A 21,490-nucleotide genomic window follows, 5' to 3' on the forward strand; every position below is an offset into this window, starting at 1 on the left:
AGAAAGGAGAAGAGGGGAGAAGGAAAGGAGGAGAGGAGAGGAGAGGAGAGGAGAGGAGAGGAGAGGAGAGGAGAGGAGAGGAGAGGAGAGGAGAGGAGAGGAGAGGAGAGGAGAGGAGAGGAGAGGAGAGGAGAGGAGGAGAGGAGAGGAGAGGAGAGGAGAGGAGAGGAGAGGAGAGGAGAGGAGAGAGAGGAGAGGAGAGGAGAGGAGAGGAGAGGAGAGGCGAGGAGAGGAGAGGCGAGGAGAGGCGAGGCGAGGCGAGGCGAGGCGAGGCGAGGCGAGGCGAGGCGAGGCGAGGCGAGAGAGAAGAGAAGAGAAGAGAAGAGAAGAGAAGAGAAGAGAAGAGAAGAGAAGAGAAGAGAGAGAAGAGAAGAGAAGAGAGAGAAGAGAAGAGAAGAGAAGAGAAGAGAAGAGAAGAGAAGAGAGAGAAGGAAGAGAAGAGAAGAGAGAGAGAGAAGAGAAGAGAAGAGAAGAGAAGAGAAGAGAAGAGAAGAGAAGAGAGAAGAGAAGAGAAGAGAAGAGAAGAGAAGAGAAGAGAAGAGAGAGAAGAGAGAGAAGAGAAGAGAAGAAGAAGAGAAGAGAAGAGAAGAGGAGAAGAGAAGAGGAGAGAAGAGAAGAGAAGAGAAGAGAAGAGAAGAGAAGAGAAGAGAGAGAAGAGAAGAGAAGAGAAGAGAAGAGAAGAGAAGAGAAGAGAAGAGAAGAGAAGAGAAGAGAAGAGAAGAGAAGAGAAGAGAAGAGAAGAGAAGAGAAGAGAAGAGAAGAGAAGAGAAGAGAAGAGAAGAGAAGAGAAGAAGAGAAGAGAAGGTTAAGTGTGTGTAGCTTTTGCTCTAACAGCTCTCACAAGAGCCAGCTTTTACCATTAACATGCAAAGCTGTAGATTTAACTCACATCATGGTGATGACTAAGCAAGCATTAGACCTCTCCCATAATCATTACCTCTGATAATTTCAGAATTAGAGTACAATAAACTAAAACCAACCAATCAAACAAAAACCAATCCAGCCCTGAGTAGACAAATGGTAAAAGATCAGCTATAACACTAAGTCTGGACATGTGAAAGACTGCTGGAGAAAATCTAAATAGCCTTTCACATTAAAACTGAAAACACATGATGTCGATAAAAAGACAGATAGAAAGAAAATCTGTGCTACCAATCTGAATGAATCTGAGGCAAAACAGAGAAACTACTGGAAGATCCAGGATTAACCCTTAAGAAAGAAGTTATAGCTTGCAGACTAAATTATGTTACTCAATGAAAAATGAAGTTTGCAGAATATGAACCAGTCCTTTTGGAGGCATAAAGACCAAAGAAAAGCCAAGTTAGAATTCCCCAACAACAGATGGAGCTGAATACAGCGTGGCAAATGTTATGAGCCAAGATGATACAAAGTGTTGGAAAGAGAGGCGCACTCTGTATTGGCTTGCAATTACCAGAGTTTACAAGCTCTGGCACCACACTTAAAGCATGGACACAGAGGATGACCAGAGCAGTGGACAGTTTTGCGGCCAAAAGTTGAGGATTATGAAACTGAAAACTAATAGACCATGAACAGTGAGTCCACAAGCAAAGTGGAAATATGACACTGGAGGAAAAGCCACATGCATAAAGGGCAAAAGGTTTGAACTTGAAGAGTATAAACAAACAGTAAATGCAGAGAAGAAAACACACCAACATTTAGTTATGTGTGTAACAGGCCCTGTTTTCTCCTCCGTTGTGAACTTTCAGTAGAAGTCTGAGGAATTAAAATACTGGAAAAGTCTGAGAAAGTCGTTCAGGAGACAGGAAAATACTCGGCTGAAGATTAAGTATATGTGGAAAAATGTACAAAGATCTTTAACCTATGGCTGGAGTTGAAATAGGAGACAGCTAGTCTCACTGGGAGCTGTACAGCAAGCAAAAAAATAGCCAGCTTTGCTATATAGGCAATATATATGGGACTTCACCTACATATAGAACTAACATAAGTACTAAATAAATATGTGGAAAGGAAACATTTTTATTACCTACCAGAGGATAAATCCTTGGAAGAATGGCACAAAGCCCAGTTAGTAGGCTTTGCCAGACCTTTGCTGAGCCAATGTGACTGTCTCTGCATTGTCCCAGCAGATGTGAGAGCACAGAGGAGTGTGGTGATACCAGGCAGGCTGGCTCCAGAACCAGTTCTCTGGAACCCACAGCTTGGCAGCAAGGAAGAGCTGAGGAAGAACCACTATGTTCCAGCCAAGGTGATAAGAGCTCATCCAGTATTGTCTTGGTTTCTTCTTTTAAACAGAGTCTCCTAGAGAGTTTAAAAAAAAAAAAAAAAAAAAAAAAAAATCTGTGTGGAAAAGTGTTTTTTGTTTTTGTTTGTTTCTTTGTTTGTTTTTGGTTTGGGTTTTTTTGGTCAGTTGGTTGGTGGTTCGGTTTGTGGTTTTTGGTTTGGTTTTGGTTTGGGGTTGTTTTGTTTGTCTGATTGTTTGTTTAGGAAAGGGGTTTTTAGGTATATCTTCAAGCCAAAAAGAGGAAGTATCAGACAAAGTCATGCTGTACTTGTATAGTAAACAGACCTTTGGCATGCATGATGTATAATAGATTTTCTCCCTGTGAGACCATCTGATTTATTGGGGTTGATGTCAGACAGCCAGGCAGGTTTGAAACATTTTGTCACAAACAATGCAGGACTGTCTAAACAAAGATGCTACCTCTGGCTCAAAACCAGTGTTTGCCTCAAGATCCTTGAAGTGCAGTAGAATAGCTTTGTGTTATATCAATGTATGCTTGTGTCTAAATGTGAGTCAGCAGTGGTGTGCTGGCATACTGGACTTTAATAACAAAAAAACAGCCAGTTGGTCAAGGAAAGTGATTCACCTTTATCTGGTACTCATCAGATCACATCTTGAACACTGCTCCCAGTTTTGGTCCCCAGTACAAGATGCTGTGAAACAAATGTGACTTCAGAATAGTCAAGGCTGGAGCACTTGCTCTGTAAGCAGAAGCTACAGGACCAGGTCTGGTTCAGTCTGAAGACAAGATGGCTTTGGGGGCACCTAACAGCAGCCTGCCTGTATCTACAGGGAAATTATCAAGAATACAAACCCTCGTTACGGAGGTACATTGTAGATGGAAAAGGGACAACAGTTCCAGACTGAAAGAGGGGACGTTCCAATTGGGTCCAAGGAAAAAAATTGCCCAAGGCTGTCCATGAAGACAGCCAGGCATTGGGACAGGCTACCCAGAAAGTTGTAGAGTTTTTGCCATGGAGGTTTTGAAAAGCTGACTCAACAAAGCCCTGAGAAAACTAGTTTAAATGTAACTCTGCTTTGCACGGGATGTTGAAGCAGATGACCTCCTGAGGTTCCTTCCAACCTTCAAGATCCCATGGAAGGCCGTCTTTGAAGTTCTTAGATTCTCAGCATTGGGCTATGTGAGCCACTGAATATTATCCATTTTCTTAAGGTCTAAGTGCAGAGTGAGTGCATGAAGAGTGCTGCAAATTATAATGTGGAAAAGTACTGCAATTCTGATTTCAAAATGCTAATGGTGACTGGGATTAATAACAGGATATCTTGACTGATAGCATGAAGACTTACAATTGTGACTTTTAGAAAACCCCCGGATCTTTAGACAATCAGATCACATTTTGTTTAGGAGCCAGTGTTGATTTAAGATTCTACTAGGAATGGTCCAGGACTTAAAATTGTGGCCTTAAGTTCACATAGTCTGTATTTTCATTTTAAAAGGCTGTATCTGATTAGCCCATCATGCATGTTCCTGTATTATCAAATGTTTAATAATAAATGATGGAGAAAGCTGCAGGTCAGATTAATTAGTCTTTTTGAGTGTGTGTATACATTAGCATTACTTAATGATCTGTTACTGCTTAATTAAGGCCACAACTTATTTCTTTACATTGATTCAGTACCATGCAGGTGTTTCAAGTTCAGCTTTTCAAAGTTGTGATAGACATCTAAGATGCAAATCACAGGATCAAAGTTAAATGTGTGATTTCCTTACAAAATCCATGAAGAAAAGTAGATACTTCCACAATAGGCAATCAGAGCATCATTAGCTCATCTATATTAATTTATAAAGCACATTAGTTACCTCCTAGCTGACATTTGTCATAACCCATTACAGAGAATAGCTAATGTTACTGCTCTACATGGTAGCAAATGCCCCAATTAGAATGGGCCAGGAATTTTCCAATTAAATGGAACAGGCATGAGAGGCTTTACTGGAAAAGTGCCATAGTGCCATATATTTGATGAAAATCACCAGGCTCAGGGCTTTTTTTTTTTTTTTTTTTTGGTCCTGAGATACAGCAGGAAGCCCTTCCACATAGAGGATCAGTACATTGCAAACTTAATGAAGAGACAAAAGTTATTACTATGGGCAACATGATCACGTGTATACTGGAGGGACAGACCTCTGCTAGCAGGTTTTACACCCGTAGCTTCTATTTCACCCAGAAATCAATTCATATTGATACTGTGCACAATTTCCAAAAACTCTGGAGGTGGATTTCATCTCAAATATCTTTAGACACCTACAACATGTATGGATATATCAGACCTGCTCTCTTAGACTCTCTTTATTATCAGCAGGGAGAAGCAGGTACCAAGAAAAATGATTCATCTGACCCGTCTTAGAGATCTGCTGAAGGACGAGATGACTCATACTTCAGCAAATTGCATTAGTCTCCATTGATAAGAGAAGAAGTTTAGACAAATAGCCCAGATGCAAGTAAATCCCACCCAAGAAAACAACATTGATCCATAAGTCTGGAACCAACACATCTTCTAAAAAAAGGACAAAGCCTCATTCCTGCAGAAGAGACAGATTTGCAGTGTACCTGCTTCAGAGATTATTAAAACAAAACCAAAAAAAAAGCAGCATCACAGTAGTATGATCAAAACCATAAGTCATACATTTGAAAATCTGACTCTTCTTTGTGTTTAAAGTCTTCTTGTCTTCTTATATTAGTAAAGTAATAGATGAGAAATAATTTCTTTTTCATAATCCTTGTATACCCAAACCTTATTGTACTAGCTTTATGTTCCTGGACCTTTATTTGGCCACCAACCAGTGCAGCACCTTCTGAGTAGTACCATCTTTCCATTAATATGTAAAAGCATAGCTTGCAGCAAGTAGACAAAAAGGGAACCTTCTTTGGAGTTCCCCTTGCTTCTCTCTGGGCTGGTAAGGTTTCTCCAAATCTGAAATGTAAAAGGTACCACTCTAGGCAGAGCTCACAGCCAGTGCAGAAGTTCATAGCCAATGTTTCTGTTCTATTTCATTATTAAAGGTAACCATATTTCCTAGAGCCTTTCTTGAGGATTTATGTAATTTGAGGAAAACTTGAAACCTTTCCTTCTTTTTTTTTTTTTTTTTTTTTTTCCCCACATGAAAAGCTTCATTTTTTCTCAGATGGCTATAGATTAAAGTTAACAAACTTGATTGTGGGAAATGCTCAGCTACAACTGAAAGAAACAAGCTCAGAAGTCCCATAGCTGCCCTTGCCACCTGTACAGCCTCCCACCTCCAGAGCTCAGCAGCATGGCTTCCATAAGCCCTCTGTCTGACACCAGTAGTGCTCAGCTCAGCTGCAAGATTGGTTCCAGCTGCACAGAGCAATCATTGGGGTAATTGCAGCCTCAGCACCACATAATGATGAAGGAAAGGACATGAAATGAGTAGGTGGAGGCTGCGGGAGAAGATGCAGACACTCCAAAAGAAAAGTGGAGCCAAAATGGTAGGGATGGGCAATTTGACAGAAAAACAGCGTGGTCACTGAACCAAAACGTGACACAGTGTGTTCAGAATGCTGGGGAGGAAATTGCCCTGGCTGCTTCAACTTAAAGAAAACAGTAGCAATGCAGAGCCCTGAGTGTGACAGAGGAAGCTCAGTAGCCACATGGAGAGGTCATCATCTTCCCCATGGCTGAGAAGAGCAATCAGAGAAGAACAACTTTCAGCAAAAGGGAGGGCAAAGATCCTAGCAGGTCCAGCCTTTCAAAAGATGATGGCAATGATGATGAACATTCACTAAACTGCCTGCTGGTCTAGAAAAACAACAAGAAGTTTATTCATATTTTCTTCTGGATTTCTTTAATAAAGAGAAATTAAGCTTATTTTCAAATATCATAGTCACAGAAGAGAGATGAAGAGTTTCCTCCTTTCTAGAGGAATAAGTAAGGGAGAAAAATCTGCCATTCTGATTTCTCACAAATTAGCACATGGATGTCAAAATAACAATACAAGCGCCTCCAAAGGTAATTACCGTCTTTGACCTGCTTTGCTAATCAACGTATTGAGGCTGTGGTCACACATCCTGATTTGGCTGCAGCAAAGCTAAGCGAAGAAGCTGCCAGACCCAGCTTGCTCCCAGCTGTCTGCCACCACCACTTTGCTGGAGCTCAGTGATCTGTGGACCTGATGGCATTAACTATTCAGAAAATCATTCTCTCCTTCAATAGAAACAAGGGAGATGAGCTGAAATGCCATAAATATTAGGTCTTCCCTAGGCTGGACTGTAGCAACACATCTGGGTCCTGAGGTGCTCACCTGAGCAGCCACATCAGCAGGCTCTTGAACCTCAGGTACCTCTGGTCAAGGACTGTTTCCGTATGGGGCACTTTACCACTTATGCTGTTGGATTTGAACAACTCTAAGCCTCTTCCCTGACAACACTGTCCCTACAAACTCTGTGCTTAGGGTTTTCCCAGGTCTTATTAAAAATCTTTCTCTGACTTTCTGCTGTCTTGGCTGTCAGCTTCTCTGGTGTTTCTGCTGTCTACAGCCCGGTAGCTTGTCCCACAGTGCTCATCCTCCAGCAGAGCCCTCCTCCCACATAGTTCAGATCCCTGCAGCTGCTGCGCATTTTGAGTCATAGCTCCCAGTGCTTCAGTTGCCTGCTCAGTAAAGGAGCTTAACTCCTTTGTGGAAGCATAGCAAAGTCCATGGGTTCTTCAGGGAAACACTAAATTAGCTGGTCCTTGCTCTGCATTAAAACTAGGCACAGAGTATCACCATAAGGTACAAATTTCAGTAGCTCTCTGGCCCAGGAGTTCCGGTGGGCTGTTTTGGGAAAGGACACCAAGAAATGTGCATCGCCTGTAGTCTCATCTCCCAGCCATGGATGTACTGGCCAGAAGGAAAACAGACTATTCTTGCTCTCTGGTCTGAAATGTCCTTTCCTTGTGCCTTGTGAAAGGCAATCTTTGCCAAGCCTGCTGGCAGCCATCAGCCTGAGGCCACCAGTGTGGGACCAGCCTGAACAGGGGTCCCACCAGTCCCCAACATTACATCACGTACCTTTAGTATAAGTCTCTGGCTCATGATTTCACTTTCAAATGAGATACACAGTATAATTAGAAGTGGCAGTGAGAGAAACATATCCTCACGGAGGTGCGTGCTGTTAAATATTACAGGTGATTTCTCCCCAAAATTTTCCAAAACTGATGTTCAGTGAGGTGCTTGCTACGTCATGGTTGATATGGTTTGGCTAAGAAAACCAATACCAAACCCATAGTGAGTGCACCTACTTGTAAATAAGGCAGAAATAATAATTCTACTTTCTTCTGATTTTCTGATGTGTTTGTATTTCCTGGCCTTGGTCCCTGTCTAGTGTGAGAGGCTCCATGATTGTATTGGGTTGCGTGGCAAGGTTTGGGTACGTGGGTCAGAGGCTACAGGGGTGTCTTCTGTGAGAAGCTGCTAGGAGCTTCCTTATGTCACAGAATCACAGAATCGACTGGGTTGGAAAAGACCTCAGAGATCATCGAGTCCAACCCTTGGTCCAACTCTAGTCTGTTTACTAGATCATGGCACTAAGTGCCATGTCCAATCTCAGTTTAAAAACCTCCAGGGACAGCGAGTCCACCACCTCCCTGGGCAGGCCATTCCAATGCCTGACCATTCTCTCTGTAAAGAATTTCTTTCTAATATCCAGCCTAAATTTCCCCTGGCAGAGTTTAAGCCCATGCCCCCTTGTCCTATTGCTAACTGCCTGGGAGAAGAGGCCAATCCCCACCTGGCTATAACTTCCCTTCAGGTAGTTATAGAGAGTGATGAGGTCACCTCTAAGCCTTCTCTTCTCTAGACTAAACAACCCCAGCTCCCTCAGCCTCTCCCATAGGTCTTATGTTCAAGTCCCTTCACCAGTCGTGTTGCTCTTCTCTGGACCTGCTCCAGCACTTCAATGTCTTTCTTGAACTGAGGGGCCCAGAACTGAACACAATACTCCAGGTGTGGCCTCACCAATGCAGAGTACAGGGGAAGGATCACTTCCCTTGTCCTGCTGACCATGCTATTTTTGATACAGGACAGGGTACCATTGGCCTTCTTGGCCACCTGGGCACACTGTTGGCTCATGTTGAGCTTCCTGTCAATTAGTACCCCCAGGTCCCTTTCTGTCTGACTGCTTTCCAGCCACTCTGCGCCCAGCCTGTAGCGCTGCAGGGGGTTGTTGTGACCAAAGTGCAGCACCCAGCACTTGGCCTTATTGAACTTCATCCCATTGGAATCAGCCCATTTTTCCAGTCTATCCAGATCCCTCTGCAGAGCCCTCCTGCCTTCCAGCAGGTCGAAACTCCCTCCCAACTTGGTGTCATCAGCAAATTTGCTGATGATGGTCTCAATCCCCTCATCTAAATCATCAATAAAGATGTTAAACAGGACTGGACCCAACACTGACCCCTGGGGAACACAACTAGTGACTGGCAGCCAGCTAGATGCAGTCCCATTCACCAGCACTCTCTGGGCCTGGCCCTCCAGCCAGTTCTTAACCCAGCATAGAGTACGCTTGTCCAAGCCATGGGCTACCAGGTTTTGCAAGAGTATATTATGGGAGACAGTGTCAAAGGCCTTGCTGAAGTCCAGATAGACCACATCCACTGCTTTCCCCTCATCCACCAGGTGAGTCACCTGATCATAAAAGGAGATCAGGTTGGTCAGACAGGACCTGCCCCTCCTAAACCCATGCTGGCTGGGTCTGATCCCTTGTCCATCCTGAAGGTGGACCTCCCCAGTGGGCCAGGACTGTTGGAAGATGATGGAGAGGGGCTTGGCAAGTTCTTCTGCTAGCTCCCTCATCACCCTAAGATGGATCTCATCTGGTCCCATAGACTTGTGAGGATCCAGATGGCTCTGTAAATCACCAACTATTTCCTCCTGGAATACAAGGGGCCTATTTGGCTTCCTATCTCTGTTAACCACCTCCAGAGACGAGTTGTCCTGAGGGCCACCTGTTTTACTGGTAAAAACTGAGGCAAAGTAGGTATTAAGTACCTCAGCTTTCTCCTCATCTTTGTTAACTATATTTCCCTCAAAGTCAACAGAGAATGGAGGTTTTCCTTGCCCCTCCTTTTGTTATTAACATATTTGAAGAAGGACTTTTTATTATCCCTGACAGAATTGGCCATGGGTAAGACTGCTTGAAGGAAAAGGGGCCCAAGATAGCTGGATTGCATTCAGAGATTGCTTCTTCCACGCTCAGGATCAGAGCATCCCCACACGAAGGAAGTCAAGGAAGGGAGCCAGGAGGCCTGCGTGGTTGAATAGGGATCTGTTGGGTATGCTCAAGCAGAAGAGGAGAGTTTACAGGTCGTGGAAGCAGGGGCTGGCCACTTGGGAAGAATATAAGGCTGCTGTTAGAGGATGTAGGAAGGCAGCTAGGATAGCCAAGGCCTCCTTAGAACTACAGCTGGCGAGAGGGGTCAAGGACAGCAAAAAGAACTTTTTCAAATACATAGCAGATAAAACTAATACCAGAGGCAATGTAGGCCCACTGATGAATGGGGTGGGTGCTCTGGTGGCAGAAGATACAGAGAAGGCAGAATTACTGAATGCCTTCTTTGTCTCTGTCTACTCTGCCGGAGGCTGTCCTGGGGAGCCCTGTACCCCTGAGAGCCCGGATGAAGCCAGGTCAATGGAGAAGCTTGCTTTAGTCGATGTGGACTGGGTTAGGGAGCAATTAAATAGTCTGGACATCCATAAATCCATGGGTCCAGATGGGATGCATCTGCGGGTGCTGAGGGAGCTGGCTGAAGTCATTGCTGGACCGCTCTCCATCATCTTTGCCAAGTCTTGGGAAACGGGGGAGGTGCCCGAGGATTGGAGGAAAGCAAATGTCACTCCAGTCTTCAAAAAGGGCGAGAAGGAGGACCCGGCTAATTATAGACCTGTCAGCCTCACCTCTGTCCCTGGGAAAGTAATGGAACAGCTTATCCTTGGTGCCATCTCAAGGCATATCAAGGATAAGAGGGTTATTAGGGGCAGTCAGCATGGCTTCACCAAGGGTAGGTCATGCTTGACCAACCTCATAAGCCTTTTATGAGAATGTAACAAGATGGATGGATGATGGCAGAGTGGTGGATGTGGTCTACCTTGACTTCAGTAAAGCCTTTGACACAGTCTCCCACAGCATCCTCACAGCTAAATTGAGGAGGTGTGGTCTAGACAATAGACTAGTGAGGTGGGTTGCAAACTGGCTTAAGGAGAGAAGCCAGAGAGTGGTAGTCAATGGTGCAGAGCCTAGTTGGAGGCCAGTATCTAGTGGAGTGCCCCAGGGGTCAGTACTGGGGCCAATATTATTCAATATATTCATTAACGATTTAGACGAGGGAATAGATTGTACTATCAGCAAGTTTGCTGATGACACTAAGCTGGGAGGAGTGGCTGACACGCCAGAAGGCTGTGCTGCCATCCAGCGGGACCTGGACAGGCTGGAGAGTTGGGCGGGGAATAACCTAATGAAATTTGACAAGGGAAAGTGTAGAGTCCTGCATCTGGGCAGGAACAACCCCAGGTTCCAGTATAGGTTGGGAAATTACATATTAGAGAGCAGTGTAGGGGAAAGGGACCTGGGGGTCCTGGTGGACAACAGCATGACCATGAGCCAGCACTGTGCCCTTGTGGCCAGGAAGGCCAATGGCATCCTGGGGTGTATTAGAAGGGGGGTGGTTAGTAGACCGAGAGAGGACCTCCTTCCCCTCTACTCTGCCCTGGTGAGACCACATCTGGAGTATTGTGTCCAGTTCTGGGCCCCTCAGTTCCAGAAGGACAGGGAACTGCTGGAGAGGGTCCAGCGTAGGGCAACGAAGATGACTAAGGGAGTGGAGCACCTCCCTTATGAAGAAAGGCTGAGGGAGCTGGGTCTCTTTAGTTTGGAGAAGAGGAGACTAAGGGGAGACCTTATCAATGTTTATAAATATATAAAGGGTGAGTGCCATGAGGATGGAGCCAGGCTCTTCTCGGTGGCAAACAATGATAGGACAAGGGGTAATGGGATCAAGCTGGAACACAAGAGGTTCCACTTAAATTTGAGAAAAAACTTCTTCTCAGTGAGGGTGACAGAGCACTGGAACAGGCTGCCCAGGGGGGTTGTGGAGTCTCCTTCCCTGGAGACATTCAAAACCCGCCTGGACATGTTCCTGTGTGACCTCACCTAGGCGTTCCTGCTCCAGCAGGGGGATTGGACTAGATGATCTTTTGAGGTCCCTTCCAATCCCAAACATACTGTGATACTGTGATACTGTGAAATTAACTTCAAATTGCACTTTTGTTTCCCTGATTTTTTTTCTGCATGATCTAGCTATTTCCATAAATTCTTCATAAGTAGCCAGCCCTTTTTTCCACAGTCGGTAAAGTCTCTTTTTATTTCTGATTTCATTCAGAATTTCCCTGTTTAGCCAAGCCGGTTGTCTTCCCCACTGGCTAGCCTTTCGGCACAATGGTATAACCTGTTCCTGTGCACTCAAAACCACCTGCTTGAAGCCTGTCCAAACCTCCTGGGCCCCCTTGTTTTTAAGCATTGTTTCTCAGGGTATGCTCTGAACTAGACTTCTGAATAGGCAAAAATCTGCCCTCCGGAAGTCCAGCGTAGAGGTTTTGTTAATGGTTCTTCCTGCATCTCTGAGTATTGAAAATTCTATTATTTCATGGTCGCTATGCCCCAGGCAGCCTCCAACCACTACGTCTCCCACCAGCCCTCCTCTGTTTGTAAACAGTAGGTCTAGTGGGGTCTTGCCCCTGGTAGGCTCATTTACCAGCTGATGAAGGAAATTGTCCTCTATACACTCTAGGAACTTCCTAGACTGCCTCTTCTGTGCAGTATTGATCTCCCAGCAGATATCCGGCAGGTTAAAGTCACCCACAAGAACAAGGGCCGTCGATTTTGAGACATCTGCCAGCTGCTTGTAGAATAATTCATCTCCTTCATCGTCCTGGTTGGGTGGTCTATAACAGACACCCACGAGGATGTCAGCCTTGTTGAACTTCCCTCTGATTCTGGACCACAGGCACTCAACTTTGTCACTGCTGACCTCAAGTTTAACAGAGTCGAGTGACTCTCTAACATATAAAGCCACCCCTCCGCCTCTTCTACCCTGCCTATCTTTTCTGAAGAGCTTGTAGCCACACATAGCAGCACTCCAGTCATATGAATCATCCCACCATGTTTCTGTGATGGCAACTATGTCATAGCTTTCCTGCTGCACGATGGCTTCCAGCTCCTCTTGTTTGTTGCCCATACTGCGTGCATTAGTGTACATGCACTTCAAGTGGGCTGCTGATTTCCCTCTTAATTCGGGCTTTCCATCCTTAGGCTGATCTTTAGAGAGCCCAGTTTCAATCCCTTCCCCCTTCAAACCTAGTTTAAAGCCCTCCTGATCAGCCCTGCCAACTTATGGGCTATAGCCCTCTTGCTCTCCCTAGAAGGATGAAGCCCATCTGATTTGAGAAGACTAGGTACCATGGAGTTTGCCCCATGTCTGATAAAGCCAATGCCAGCCGGCTCCAAGACAGACCCACCAGTGGCCAAGGCTGAGCCCATCAACGAGAGTGGAAGCACCTCTGGGATAATATATTTAATAAAGAGAAAAAGTTGCTGTGCAACAGCAATTGCAGCCAGAGAGAGGAGTGAGAGAAATAGCCCTGCACACACCAAGGTCAGAGAAGAAGTAGAGGCAGGAGGTGCTCCAGCTGCTGAAGCAGAGATTCCTCTGCAGCCTGTGGTGCACACCATAATGAAAAATGTTGTCCCCCTGCAGCCCATGGAGGTTCATGATGGAGCAGATCTCCACCCACAGCCCATGAAAGACCCCATGCTGGAGCAGGTGGATGCCTGAAGGACTCTGTGACCCCTTGGGAAGTCCTGTCTGGAGCAGGCTCCTGGCAGGACCTGTGGCCCCATGGAGAGATAAGCCCACACTGGAAGAGGTTTGCTGTTAGAACTCATGACCATGTGGGGAATCCAGGCTGCAGCAGTCTGTTCCTAAAGGACTGCACCCCATGGAAGGGACCCACTCAGGAGCAGTTCATGAAGAACTCATGTTGGAGAAGTTCATGGAGAACTGTCTCCAATGGGAGGCACCCCACGCTGGAGCAGGGGAAGAGTGTGAGGAGTTCTCCTCCTGAGAAGGAAGGAGCAGCAGAGACAACATGTGATGAACTGACCACAACCCCCATTTCCCGTCCTCCTGTGCCATTTGATGTGCAAGAAGATAGAGAAAATCGGGAGTGAAGTTGAGCCAAGGTAGAAGGGAGGGGTGGGGGGAAGATGTTTTAAGATTAGGTTGTATTTCTCATTATCCTACACCGATTTTTTTTGATAACAAATTAAACTAATTTTCTTCCAGTTGAGTCTGTTTTGCCCCTGACAGTAAATGGTGAGGGATCTCTCCCTGTCCTTATCTCAACCCACAAGCCTTTTATCATATTTTCTCTTCCCTGTTCAGCTGAGGAGGGGCATGATAGAGTGGCTTTGGTGGGCACCTCATGCCCAGCCAGGGTCAGCCCATCACAATGATGCATCACAAGGGTCCATGACTGAATCTTCTTCCATAAGACTTCCTGTCAAGTTTCTCAAGTTCATATAGAAATTGAGATGTTACCTGAACTTTCAGGTTTTCTTAAAACCGAATGAAATTTCTAAGACTTCTGCAGTTCTTTTTATTATTCTTCGTCATTGTGTAATCCCTCTTTGTTGGATACAGCCCTATAAAGCTGTTCACTTCTAGTTCCCATTTGTTTCTATAAAGCCTATTTTCTTTAAAAGTTTCCCGGTGTTGACAGCATATAACATTTTCTCCCTGAAATCTTTTTCATTTTGACCTGAAAACTTTATGCTCATCTCTCTATTTTTTAATCTTTCAAATTGTATCAATGGAACATTCTCTTTTCCTTTCCACAGGATTTTTGTAACTATTTGGCTTTGATCTTTCTGTGATTGTTATAAGATCAGGGCCAGGAAAACTTCAAACAACAGACAGTGTTTCAGTGGTTTGAAACAGAGCTAAATTAGAACTGTATTTTTAAATACACAGTACTAACAGTACTGTGTGAGTTCCAATGAAGCTCAATGAATTTTACTTCTATACTTGTTTACTTTGATTTTATTCCACTAATCAACTCATGAAATATTTTACTGAGCACAGGTCAGTAGCTAAACTTGTTGTCAGTCAGGTGTAAGAATGCAAAACCAATATAATCACTTTCTTGCTATCCTTCTCTCCTAAATGCTCAGAGGGAATAAACATAGTGGAAAATATAGCAAACAGCACAGAATGTGAGGAGGGTGAGGGAGCCAGTGTGTAATTGTCTCTTTTTGTGATCTAGAAGTCTTTCTTCTTCCAATTTATGTTATCCCAACTCTGCCACAAGAGAAAATTGTCCCTCTAGGGTTACGCCTGAACTATGGGAAATGTGTAGCCACATGCAGATAGCAGTAAGGATGCAAGTGTTTCTTCTAGGAGTTTATTCCTGTTGGAGAGAAGAGAGTGGTGGTGCTCTTCAATCTGAAAGGCAGTTCTTGAGTAAAGGACAACTGGCCCTAGGCTAAACTAATGGTCAGTATGAGTGGGTACTCACCTGAGTAAAACGTCTCCCACATGGGGCTCAGCTCTATCAACTGATTTCTGGGGGGAATCTGCAAAAATATAGCCACGCCTGATAACATCTGGCAACAGCATTCTCAGTCCTTCAGCATGCACATTGTCTTCAGGTAGTTACCTATGGAATGAAGGGGTCTCCCTAGCCCCACATCCCCAATGGTGTTGCTGGTACTAGTGTTTCTAGTGTTTCTTTGTTGTAAGAGGTAGCCCTGGTAGGAGTCAGCATCAGGTTTTACAGAGCACTTGGCCACTGGCCAAGCCTACTATTTGTTTCTTTCCTGCTAGGTAAAATCCAGCTTTCACTCACCCTCAGCTTGGAACTATATCGCTATTACAAGCTTCACATTAATTAATTCATTTTTGTTACACACCTAGATTTTCTTCCAGTACTCACTATCCTTCACTGAAATGCTTCTGACATGGATCCTCTCTGGCATTAACCTGACTGCAAGAAATCCACATAATCACTTAATAACATGGCATGTTTTAGTTCAACCTGACTTTAAACCTCTAAATTCAGCTATATAGTCCCACCTACTTTGTGATTCTGTTCTGAGGACATTAACCTTTTAAACACAACCACAGTGTATAAATGTTAAGCACATCTGCACTGACACAGTCTTGTGTTTGCTGAGCTCACCCTCTAAAGTGTTAACAGCTCCTGGTCTGCAGATTACACGCATACCAGTCTACCAAGGCAGGATGACTACATGCTTGAAAAACCCCAGGCTGCTGTCTTGCAGGAGCCAGTATGGCTGCTGCACATGTATCTTTTCCTAATTCTACCTGTCCACTGGCCTTGAAACTGCCTTCGATAAGAGTAAGGCAGAATGAAAGCAGCATGGAGAACAAGAGAGGCAGATCTTGTCAGTGCTGCAAGACTTGTAGCAGCTTGTAAGGTATCTCCTCAAATCAGCACTGGATGTGTGCTAAATAGGGTGAGTAAACATTACTGCACACTGAATGCCTTAACTACAGTGCAGCATCTTCTATGTAGAGTACATATCATGCATGAGAAACATACAATTTACTACAAGCTCTACAGCTGATTTATATGATTTCTGGAAGGTACCTTTCACAACAGAACTTAAGTTGCTGTTGCAGATCTTGACATGGACATGCAAAGTAATACAATGTTAGCATCAAGATCTTGGCAAGATTTAAAAAATAAAATATGTATGTTTATATTTTTTTCTATTACTTCATGCATTAAATTGTTGGTAAAAGTTCTTACCTTTTTCTGCTTTCCATTCACTTATGAATTAAGTTATTTCCAGTAACTTATGATACTGAGATATTGCTTCTCTTTTATTTGTTCATACTGTTTTCTTCTTCATTTCAAAGTCATTCAAAAATGGACCTTCTTTCACTAGAGGGTTTTAGGAACCAGACAGCCAGATATCTGCTAGAAGCTTGTTAGGTAGAAGTGATCCAATCTCTTCTGCAGAGAGTTGTAATGGAAAAGTGATTGCTAACATAGGAAAAATTTCATCCAAGCTTTACCATTACAACTTTCTGTGTCCTCTCTCCCACCGCATCACTGTTCCTCTCCTCTTTTTTTTCCTGCCCTGGGTTTGCTGCCACTCACTCCCTGGCCCGTAAACAGCTGCTTACACCGATAACACCAACTTTCTAGCCAGTGCTGGGACTCTTGCTTCCTTGCCCAAAACCTAGATCCCCACCACTGCCTCCTGCTGCTCTGCCTTGGGCCTTGTCCCTCTTCACACTCTTTCTTCCTCATCAACTCATTTCCACAGGCACGGCAAGGTCCCAAGTTAAGAAAACTGCATGGACCCAAATAGCTGCAGCCTGAGCTACCTGTGCTGGCATGGAGCTGAGGTCCAGCAAAGCCAATTAGTCAGCTCTTCATGCTCGGTTCTGCCTCCTGGGTAGGAACTGCATGAGCTGGAAGTCAGTGGGTGATTGTTTTTCCTTCCATGGCTACAGAGTTCTGTATGTGATAGATTACGTGTCTATGAACTCGATATGGCATTCCTTGTTCAGCAGCATTCAATGTACTTTTCTCCCATTCCATACAGATAAATGTACCCATTTCAGAGAAGGTATTTCTTGCAAAGGTATAGCATAAGGGCAGGTCCCAGTTTCCAAAACTTACCAGGTCTAATTACACTTTAATTCTGGTTTTGTCATCTCACACTTTTGTGTCACAATATTATACTTTTTTTTTTTTTTTCTGAGATCCCAGTGTCATGTGATAAAAATAAAATAAAATAAAAAGTCCTCCCAATTAAAGTGAAAATTCACTTCAAAGGTTCAAAAGCTTAAAGATGGATTATAACAGATGATGTCTTGTTGTTGCAAAGATTATATATTTTTAAGGCAACCACAGAGCTCTTGGCAGGCCCTACATGAACAATTGTAAAGGGTTTATGTTTGTCAGAATTGTAATTCCTCTTTATACACTGACCTGAGGGACTGGCACCCATAAAACTTCTCATAACCCCAGGAAACTGGACTGTCCTGTAGAAGTGACAATCACAGCAAGAATGACCATTTTTCCTTGTGCTTTTATCTTCCTGAAAATCTTATTAGTCTCATCTACAGAACAGAGCTAAAGCTTTCCTCATATGCTGCCTTCACTCCACTTGGCTGGAATGGAAATTGTCTTTTGACTATATGCTTGCACACAGGAAACTTCCATCTCAAGGCCCAGCCACAGTACAAATAATAGATACTAATGGCAAAATAGCTCTTTATGATCAAATATAATATTGACTTCTAAGTCTTATGGCTGATGTGACTTAGTAAAATAAATCATATTCTTGTCTTCATATGAAAAGTGATAAAGGACCATTAATCTGCTGTCCCTTATGCACAACATCATTCCATTGCATTGCTTCTCTATCACAGCAATAGACTGAATATCTAGCATCCAAGATTAGATAATTTTTCACTTAGAAACTGAATGTTTAAAAGGGTATGCATGACAAAATTATACTTCTCAGCAGACACTTTTCATATACAGAGGCTATAATCCTGATTATTTCATTACAACTGAGTGTATTATTTACTGACTGTTGAAAATTCTAGAGGATAAAGAGATGATATGGAAATTGCCATGTTAAATTATGACATATCTTTAACCAAGGACTCATACCTTCTCTTCTGCTCCCAAGAGAATGTAAAAGATGTAAAACCTGTATTTCAATGTAATGTAATGTAGTGAAATGCAATGTTTCCTCTATTTAGGAGAGCCAATATCTGGAAAATCAGTGCAGAACCACCTGATTACCCATGATAATTTAGTTGGCAGCTGTGTGCAGAGCTCTAGGGGAGTAAGATTTGTTTGGGCTAGTGCCACAGAAGAGACCCAGGAAATGGGTTCATACACAGCATGAATCCATGCACCAGAATACTCTGGGAGGGGAGAAAGTAAAACAACAAACCTCACCCATTAGCCGTGTAGTGTGACTGACAGCAACAGTCCTCAGGTAAACAACATTTGCACGATGGAAAAGGAACCAGTCTATAACAGCTGCTTTTTCTATGCACAAAGTCACTCTGTTTAGCCTTTTGAAATCTCCCAACAGTGCTTGGAGCAAAGACTGTATATAATGAACTGGCTTAGTGATCGGAACACAGGCTGAAAGGAGACTATGCTGAGAGATGCAGGATAGTTTGGTTGTGCACTGTCACGTACCCTGTTCAGTTTCAGCCGTGATCTGGCCCAAACTTGGAGTGATTTGGCTGTGCAGAGACTTCACATTTTGATCATATGTTCCTTGACATCATGGAATGGTGAAGATTATGTCTTATAATAATTCTGCATGACTGTGGAGAATCTGTGTCTTTATAAAAAAGTTGGATACTCTTTCTCAAATAAACAAAAACAAAAACAAAAACAAAAACAAATCATGTGTAATGTAGCTGTTGAAAGAAAGGTTATTATTAATAAAAATATACTTACTAGGGCTGTGTGAGCAAACATGGGAACAAATGTCTACGCATATGGAAAGTCAGCACTAGAGCTGAAAGTTTATGAAAACACCTGCATCTAAATTTTGACCTTAGACTTTTTTCCTTGTTATATTTCCCCAGACTTAGCCAAAATCTGCAAATAAACAATCCAATCAAACTGCAGGACTTCTCCAGGAATTCACTGTGTCCATCTGTTTATGAATCACTCACAGGCAGAATCAAGTAAACAATGAATACATGAAGATACAAATAATAAGACTTCACTGGAGGGAAAAAAAAAGCGCATAACTTCTCGTGCCAGGAATATGGTGTGTATTCTAAAATTGGAAGTATTTTTTTACTTTTATTCTGTGAGAATGAAAAAAGACAGCAGCTCAGGAGGCTTTCTGTGATTTCTTAACAGACACTTCATCATTTATTGTTTATCCTCTTTAGATTTCTTCCATAGAGCAGAATTTATGTAACTGTTCTTTATGTTATTATAATTTCTTCCTAGTTTGAATGTATCCAATGAAAGAGATCCCATAGAGTTTAAAAGAAGATTATTCTTAATTCTATCTGAAAGTTGTTAGCTATTACTATTAAAAGAAACATTTATGAGGAGATACTTAAAGATTTTAAGGGGACTTTAAGGGTGAAGAAGAAAAGACTAAAGGAAGAAAAGCTGCAATTATGGTACAAAGTTGCTACACTGAAGGCATATTTTTATCTCAGTACCACTGAGGATGCTACAAGAAAAAACTTTTAAATGAAGCAAAGGGAAAATAAACTTTATTCACATTATGAATTTAACATCAGCCAGGATATCATTGCTGCTTTCCCTATGTAGCCACTTCTATCCTGCTGTTCAAGCCATTCTCAGGAATGGCTCTCTTTTCTGTAGTTCACTTACTGCCAGGTTGCTCCTTCTTCCCCGTGCACAGACAGAGGCATTCTTCATTTCCCAAGTGGTCTCAGCTATTTGCACTATTCAAAGGCAGCTCAGAAGTTCGTGTTGTCATACTCTATTAACAAAAAAAATCATTATCAAACCACCTGCCTTGAGGTTTACATATATCTTTGTCTAGTAAAGCTCAGGGTAAAACTTAATTCTGCAGAGCAAATTACCTCATGCCTAGGTACTGCCTGTGTCTTATATTTTCTTCTGAAACATTCATTCCTGACCACCGTGATGATGACAGCTCAATTTCTTCTGTCAGGAAACATATTTATAAGTCCTGTCACAAGTAAAACAGTCAATATATACTATTAGGAACAGAAATTCTGTGGCATAGAAAAAAAATCTTCTAAATATGCTTTATATCTGTACTTCAGGTATCTATAATTAATTATTCTGTTAGACACAGCAGATACAAATGCTAGCTTTTGCCCTGATTCATTTAATATGTATCTGATTAAATAGCCTGTCTAACTATAATTAATTTTGAAATATAAGAAAACATTCAGAGTAAATAACAGAAGCCTGCACATTTCTAGGACACCCATCATAAAGAATTCCTTTTACAATGAGGGTGGTAAAACACCGGAAAAGGTGGCCCAGAGAGGTGGTAGATGTCCCATCCCTGGAGACATTCAAGGCCAATCTGGATGGGGCTCTGAGCAACCTGATCTAGTTGAAGATGTCCCTGCTCATTGCAGGGGGGGTTGGACTAGATGACCATTTAAAGTCCCTTCCAAGCCAAATTATGCTGTGATTCTATGATCATAATGTTTTTTGTTGGCTCTAGACAAGACTATCAATTGAAATACCAATATTATATTATTCTTCCACAGTCTGCTTTGATTACCATTACCAAGTAACTTGTAAACTTTCAGCATAAAATGCCACGGTGTAGCTTTGCAGAAGGATGAAGCCTTTTTGTGACTCCTCCTCCCCCAAGGTATGAAAAACTCCCTATTCTTGAGAGGAGGAAGACGAAGGATGACGTGCCACCATCACCTAGAAGTGAAATACTTATTCCAAAGGTTTTATTTTTATTTAAATTTGCAGTTGAAGTGCTTGGAAAACAAAATGCCATGACTGGCTTGCATGTAACAAAACAAAATGTCATGACTGGCTTCCTTCTCAGTGATCCCCAAAGATTACATTGGACTAAATGTGCATGGAGTGGGAGGGAAATAAAGCACGAGGGATGTCTCTTAAGCTGTAGGTCGAAGTTTCATTCACCAGTGTACTGGTGAGTGGAGTTTTGCAGATATTCATACTTCTCTGTAGGCTCCCTATATAATGAACAGAAATAGGCAGGAATTTACCTTGGGAGGCTCTGCAGCTACACCCAAACCAAGCAACTGCATGGTGCAGGACACAATGGTGGGACTGGTCTCCTGATCAGAAAACAGGAAAATATGATAAACTCTCTTCTCATCTGATGAGCACAGTCAAGACTTGACTTAACATGCAAGGGACAAAGCTTGCAGGTTAGGTGGAAGTTTGGCAGATTTGTCTCTCTTATGGGAACCTGAAATACTTATCAGCAAGACTAGTGGCTAAACTTTGATTTCAGCTCCTCCACCTGCACCCTGACTTCTCCTGCCTTCTAATCCATCATATTCCCTTATAGGTATATAAGTGATTCCAGTGTATGATAAAATAGCTTGTTCCCTAAATCCCAGACTCTTGGGTTGCCTTTATTGCAGAGTATAAATGCTGGCATGAAACTCTTCTTTGGTCCATTCCCA

The sequence above is a fragment of the Columba livia genome, chromosome 2, assembly GCF_036013475.1.
Source record: "Columba livia isolate bColLiv1 breed racing homer chromosome 2, bColLiv1.pat.W.v2, whole genome shotgun sequence".
Taxonomy (NCBI): Eukaryota; Metazoa; Chordata; class Aves; order Columbiformes; family Columbidae; genus Columba; species Columba livia.